The sequence below is a fragment of the Choloepus didactylus genome, chromosome 8, assembly GCF_015220235.1.
Source record: "Choloepus didactylus isolate mChoDid1 chromosome 8, mChoDid1.pri, whole genome shotgun sequence".
NCBI lineage: Eukaryota > Metazoa > Chordata > Mammalia > Pilosa > Megalonychidae > Choloepus > Choloepus didactylus.
Window position 1 is genome coordinate 89,614,441 of NC_051314.1, and position 7,802 is coordinate 89,622,242.

Here is a 7,802-nt window from a genome sequence, read left to right on the forward strand (position 1 = left end):
CCGAATACTGAAAAGCAAAACTGCATTTTGAGCATAAGTAGGAAGGACAGTGATAACAAAGCATGGAGTTGAATGCTATGATGTGGAATTTTAAGTTCTTAAGTGTATCATTTTTTTTTTTTTTCTTGGTAGAAGCCTGATCACATGTATTTTAAATATAGGAACAAAACTAATTTGTGTTTTAAAACTTTGTCCCACTCAAAACTTTTATATAATTTTCCTTCAGAGTAATAATCTGGCTTTATGTAACTGGGTTATTCTTTTAAACTACTTAGTATTTTTTATTACATAGTTGTGAGAAAATTGGAAATCACTGTAGAAACTAAGCAGAGATCATAGAGATGAAATTTTCCCTGGCTTAGAATATTTTTTTCACTGTAATGAAGATATCAAGTCCACTATTTCCTATGTGTTTATGATATATTCTATAGTTACTGGTGAGTTAAATTTCTTAAATATACTTTTAAGATTTATAATTTGAAACAACGGCCTAAAATATTTTCCTATTCTTCTCAACTTCTGCATTAATCCTCGTTGACTTAGTGGGAGTTAAATGTATTCATTTTTAGCTTTAAATGATTGAATTATTTTCACAGAAAAATGTTTTTTACTTCTCTATGATGTTTATCAGAGGGGATGTGGGTGAGACCTGGGAGTAGAAATATAAGAGGGATAAAGAGATATGCTTTTGGTCCGAATTCTGAAAAGACATTGGGTTTTGGATGATCCTGCTAAGCACTCTTAAAACAGGATTCAGTCTAAACATCCCCCAATACTGTTGCCGTGAGTGCTGTCTGATTAGTGATCCTTCCAGTGTCAACTGGTTTACCAATGATCTAGCACTAGGTCCCAAACTGGACTTATCGATAGAATCATGGAAGGAAGTTAGACAAGGGTTTCCAGCACTTACCCCTCTGCACATCCCCCACCAGAGTGCCAGATTCAGGAGGTTTGGAGTAAGGCCTGTCAATCTGTATTTTAAAAAACTCACCAGGCAATTCTGATTCTGCCTATTTTGATGAAAGATATCCTGAAATGGGACCTTATCAAATTTTGTGTTTGGGGCTATATCAGAATACATTATTCTTACTTGGTAAAGGATTTATTAATAAAAGGAAGACTCTTAGTGCTCCCTTAAAAAAAAACAAAACTATTGTAGTATGTTGGAAAAACAGAGGAGTTTGTTTCTCTGATACTATATGAACCCTATGAGTAAACTGTTGGCTGTAATTTGTAATTTGTATTTTTCTAAATTATAAAATACCATGGAATAATTACTTTGAGATGACTAAACCCTTGATCCTTTCATTTGTTTTAAACTGACTATTTTTAGTTTGACAGCAGCTACAACAGATCAGATTTTTAACAATGAGCTTTGGCGCTTTCAAATTTGATTAGATCATAGTAAAGTGAGGGCATGTTCCAAGGATGTTTGAATACCGATTTCATCTTCAGAAAACCAAACTCTTTTGTTTTTCCAATATATTAGATTAATATTTTTAGAGAGCACTAAGATTATTCTTACAGTTCTCTCACCCCTCACTGCCCAAGCCCCCAAACCCATGTTGTGTACTTATCATAGTATGAAAGTTGGTATAGAAAGATCACGATTAGTTTGCCCTTGCAAGCATTATTGTTAGTAGTATATACAAAGTTGCATTAACACCTCTTGGAACAACGTCTTGAAAATTTAGAGGACTGTTTAAGGGGCCACTGTTACTTGTGGATAAAGCCCAGGGAGGGGTGCTCCTTTGACTGGTTCTCAGTTCTGCCACTAACCAGTGCTGTGATCCAGGTTTTCAAGAGGATCATAGTAAACAGTATGGAAAAACATTCACTTGGAAAATTATAAAGCGTGGTATATATATGGTGTTAACAGTGGCTTCAATTTATTAAGTACTACTAAGTGCCAGGCACACAGTGAGACTGGTATTTATTCATTATCATATCTCATCACAACAGCCCTGAAAGATGGGAAATATTGCCACCAGTTAAGAAGATGAGCCCCGCCTCCCCCAAATCTGGGTTCATTGCTCTGCGCAGTTTAATGCAGACACACTGAACGAGCTGTGGAGGAAAAGAGGGAAGGGGAAACTTCCCAATTCTGCCTCCCAAAAGTAATTTTTTTTTTTTTTTTTTTTTTTTTTGGCATGGCTTTTACATGTTTGAGACAAAGAAAGATAAACTTCTTGGGTAACAAGTAACAGGGATCTGGAGAACTTCACTAGTTCCTTATTTCAGTTGTTCACTACATCCTTTAAGATACCTGGGGCATGGTGCCTCCAAGTCTGGGGTGATAGTTGAGAGAACACAAACAATGGTGATTAATGTATAGCTCAATTAGTGCCTATTCATGTCTGGGTACATACTTTAGATACTGCTCTTCTGTGAGACTTAAACTCAAATACACAGCTTGCTTACAGTTTTAAGGTTACATTTAAAATGCTAACACTACAGTTACAGATGTGGAAAATGAGGCTCAAAAAAGATAAATAAGTTACCCATGTAACTCATCTGATAGGCTGTTTTTATCATGATAATCATTTGAGAGATATCTCTGCATAGTCCTCTTAAAAGTATTCTACCAATATAGGTGTTCTACCAGTGGTTTGTAAAGCACAGGCTATAAATAAACTTCCTATAAATCTTAGAGTGGGGGGAGGAAGAATGGAAGGTCAGGAGCTTATAAGCCATTCAAACATAATAAAGGTGGAAATGATTTTTCCCCCTGGAAAAACACAGTGTCACAAGTGGCAAAATTGGAGCTCTCCCTGATAGACTAGACTTCTCCAGTCTATTGACTCCTTTTAATCTGGTTGCCCTTCACACATGAAATTGCTTAATATGCAAAACGAATATCTACTTTATCATTATAAACTATATTTCAAAGTACTTTAATGAATAAATGGTTACATTCAATTTTTTTTGTATTAAAAATGACACATTTGAAGGGTAAACAGTTTTATTTGAGAGGGTATGAAAGAATTTTTTTTTAATTTCCAGAGAAGCAGTAGGGACAGTTCAGATCCAGTGGGAGATTTTTCAAACTAATTTTAAAATTAGATTTCTCAAAATAATTTAAAACTTATTTCACAAGGTAACTATGCCTGCTTACCTGATTAAATTTCTCTATGAGGTAATACATCAACAGAGTATCAAGTTCATGTTATCGGAGAATTTTGTAGTATCTCTAGAATCTTAGTGTCATAGAGTCAAGTATCATAGAATCATAGGATCAAGGGTCAAACTCTTGGTTACAAATGGCCAGAAGAAGATTACTGAGCACTGCTAGACATTGTGGGGGACATAGTGGTATCTAATGACTACTCTCTGTCCTTCAAGGTGAATGCAATACAACGGAGAGAGGAAATAAACACAATTAAGAGTTACTTAATTGAGTCACTTAATAAGTGATTTTAATGGCAAATAGGAGGTAAGAAAAGGAAGATAATTGGCAAAGACCTCGCCTTAACCAGATGGACTAATGTGGCACAGACTTGAACCCTGGAAACTGCCCCATAGATGCTTTGAACTTTTGAACTGAATGCTATGTTGGGATGCTAATACCTTAGGAAATGGTGCTCTGAAATGTATGTCAGGGATTCGATTTAAAACTCTGCTACTGATATATTATCATTCTTGATAAATTTAAAGGAGAAAGAGACCTTAAGATTTCATGCTGATCCTCTATCTGTACTCCCAGCCCCAAACCCTGCTGTCTCTATGGTTAAGATGAAGCTTTCTAATGGGTCCTAGCCATATCGTGAGGAATGAGAATAATGCATTATATATGTTATATATGTTGTGTTGTTCTTAGGAGGAAGGTTTATTATTAGTATTATTATTATTATTAGGGATGTTGTGGGTTTACAGAACAATCAAGAAAGAAGTTATTTTTACCTCTACTTTACAGATGAAAGAACTGAGGCTTGGAAATGTTAAGTTACTTGTCCAAAGTCACAGAGCTTGTAAGGGAGTCAGAATTTGAACTCAATTCTTTCTACATCCAGAAAATAGTCTCAATTCTCTGTACTGTAACACACTAAATTGTCATATTTCTCAGCTCCACGAGAGGGCTTTACTCATCATGTTCTTTTTGCCCTCCTCCTTCCTTTTCTCTGGCTGGAGGCAAGTTTCAGTGATTCTCCTCTGTGTCCTTCTCCTACCCAACTTCAGTGATCCCGCCTAACCCTGGTGGCTCACTCCTTTGGCCTTTAGCCAAGCTGGGTTTTATGGTTCTGTATCTTCCTGATCAGACCCTCAACTACTAGAAGATATGTCTTTTATCTCTTTACCCAGCACCTAATATATAGAAGTGTTTCTATGTCTTAGCTTTTCAATTATATTCACTCATTCATTGAACAAACAGTATCAAATACTTAATATGTGCCAGTCCTTGTGCTGGACCCAAAGTTACAACAACAATCAAGCTGCTTCCAGATTTCAAAGGGAGGCAGAAATATAGTTTTATCATGAAGCAAGTGCCATGATACAGAAATGCCCAAAAGGTAGGGAGGTTCTGGAAACGTTCCTGGAAGAAAATGCCTGAGCTGGGGCTTCAAAGAAGACTCTGTGTTTAGAGAGGTCTGGTTTGTTTTCCGCAACTGAACATGCAGACAGGATGGAAGGTGAGCCTGCAAATGTACCTCACATCCCTGGGGATTCAACAAAAGTGGCTGTCAGGAGCCAAGGGCTCGGGCATGTCTCGGCAGCGCCACACTTCTGTGGAACTGCTGTAGAATGAGGACTTTTGGTAGTTTACCTCTGGACCTTTGGGTGGAGTCCAATATGAATTTTCCTCATTTCACATTCCACTCCACACTGTAAATGCTTCTGCAATGTATTTCTCTTTCATAGCTCTTCAAAAAGGAAACATACTGGAGTGGCTCATGTAAATGATTCTAGCATATTTTGTTCGGCTAAAATGAGTTAGAAATATTAGCTTCTCTCGTGTAACAATGTGGGCTTTATGGTAATGATGAAATAATCCTACACAACTCAGTTATCACTCTGTAGACTAAGAAAGCTTAGAGCCAATGTTTATCCAAACCTCACTGTAATTAAATTTACATTTCTAGCCCAGATATTGATTTGACTAAGTTAGTCTTATAACAATAAGTGATTTGGGTGGGAAGAGACAGAAAGGTGATTTTCTAGGAAAAAGCCATCAGACTGACCTACAGAATTAAATTGCAGTAGTTCAGGCTGCTTATTGAGCTTTTGTGTATATTTTTTGCCCCAGCTCTGCCTGGGTTCGATACTTCTCCAAAGCATTCATGCTTCACTGAATCTTTCTTGAAGTCTGGACTTGTAGAGTTATTGCTGTTTTCAAAAACTGTTTTTTTTTCCCCCAACTGTATTCCTTTTTCCAAAGTAAATTTTCTTGCCTGAGGGGACCCACAATGAAAGGACTGTGATGTGAAAGCCTAAAAGAAGCTATTTATGTTTTTATTTGTTCTTGGTTTTTAAATCTTCACAGTTAATTACAACCTTAGGGAAGCCTTCAGCCATCAATCTGAACTACTTCAAATCAGTGCAAAAAATAGCAAATATTTCCCCTAAGCAACCATTTGTAATAACTTCGACTTCTTTCTAAAATTCAGAAGAAATATAGTTCTTGATCCTGGGCCAAATTTGTCAGAAATTATTTGCATTTGTAAATATTACTCACATAAGGACTCATTTTAAAGGGTATATCATTGATTATTTTATATAATTTGTAATATAGGACTTTAGCTATACTTTGTAGTTATTTAAATGATACATTTGTTACTACATTTTTTTGTTTGTTTAACTGGCCAACATTAAGCATCTTAGGAATTTGGCAAGGTTTTTGAAAATGAAATCATTTACAGACTTTACAGGGTCTGAGATTTCCCTTTGGGAACTAGACCCAGGCATTGCTCTTCAGGGATTTTCTACTTACAATGATGAAGTAACTGGCTAAACCCCCTGCTATTTGCCACTCAGGCTATTTTGTAATTCTGTTTCAGTTGTAAGCACTGTGCACTTGGGGAGTGAGAATGCCATCCACCAGAATCAAGTGCACCAAATGTCTCAAACCCCTTTAAGAGTCTCAGCTATAGAATTTGCCCCCACCCCCCACCCCAGCTCTTCCTGTCACCTTCCTTTCTCTCTCTCTCTCTGTCTCTGCCTCTCTCTCTCTTTCTCTCTCTCTCTGTCTCTTTTTCTCCCTCTCTCTCTCACATTATTGAACCTTTTTAAGTTCCAGGCATTGAGCACTTTTGAGTACTTTATCTGTCTATGGATATTCTCATGTGACTTGTTCATCTAGCAATGCCTTCTGGGTCTTTGCATAAACTCAGTTCTCCCAATGTTCTTTCTCATATAGGTTAAATGGCAACTTCATACTTCCAATTGCTCAGGTCTAAAACCTGGGTATCTTCTTTGCCTTCTCTTTTGCTCCCACACCCTATATCCAATCTGTAGGGAAATTCCCTTGACTCTATCGTCAAACTATATAAGAACCTGACCTCTTCTCACCACCTTCACCCCATCTCCTGTCCAAGCCGCCATCCTCCCTTACTAGATTATATAGTAGCCTCCTAACTGCTCTCCTTGCTTCCATGCTTGTTTTCCTAAGGTCTGTTTTCAAAACTGCAGCTAGCAGGATACTACTAAAGCATGAATTGGCTCATGTCCTTTGCTTAGAACCCTAAGATTCAGTTTCTCTCAGCCCTGGCTTCTCACTGGAACTTCTTGCAGAGATTTCAAAAGCATTCCCAGGCCTGGGCCCCACCACTGCAGATTTTGATTCACTTGCTGTTTCTTGTTTTGTTTTAAAATTTTATTGTGATAATACATAAATAACACAAAATTTCTGATTTTAACCATTTTTAGTGTACACTTAAGTAGCATTAATCACATTCTCAATGTTGTAGTACCTTCAACAACATCCATTACCAAAACTTTTTCATCACCCCAAACAGAAATTCTGTACCCAATGTGAGACGAAATGGGGGTACACTGATGCGCTCAATGATCAATCCTGAGACCCCGGGATTTCAAAGAGAAAGAGCTTTATTGCAATGCACAAAGCAAGGAGAACAGGAGGTTAAGACCTCAGATCTGTCTCCCCGGAACTGCAGAAACTTGGAGAGTTTTATAGCATTCAAAGGCAGGCAGGCTTAGGATAATGAGTATAAAGGTTTGAGATAACAAAGTTAGAATAATCTAATTATTGAGCATGCACAGATTGTTTACATGCTTAGTTACAGAATGTAGGTAAGAAAATGGTGGCCTTAACACGATGCTGGGGGTGATTTTTAGTGCTATAATGAGATATAGGCCACTTATAGTTTAAGGTTTAAGCTACTGTGCATGTCAGGAGGGCCAATTCTGGCTGGAACTAGCTTTTCCTAGTAAAATAGCTTAGGAATTGAGGTGAGCTAGCTCTGGGCTAACTCGAGTTATTTCATTAATAAACATTAAGAAGCGGTCTCCATGATCACAAGACTTCAAAGTTGTAAAACAAGATAAAAGGGTACAGGCAGAGCCAGTCACCAGTACAGTTACAAAGTAGAGATTATACAATTACACATTAAGGCATCACCATCAAAGCCTCCAGACCTCTGGTACAGTTCAGTGAGTTATAACAGTTGCAGGTATTTACTCTGGGCTACTTCAAAAGTTTAACAGGCAACTAAGCTACAGTTCAGTGGTTTACAATAGTTACAAGGGTTTGCCTTCTGGCTACATCAAAAAGTTAATACACAACTAGGTTACACTTCAGTGAGTTTCAGTGGTTTAGCTATTCTGCAATACACTGGGAATTAAGAAAA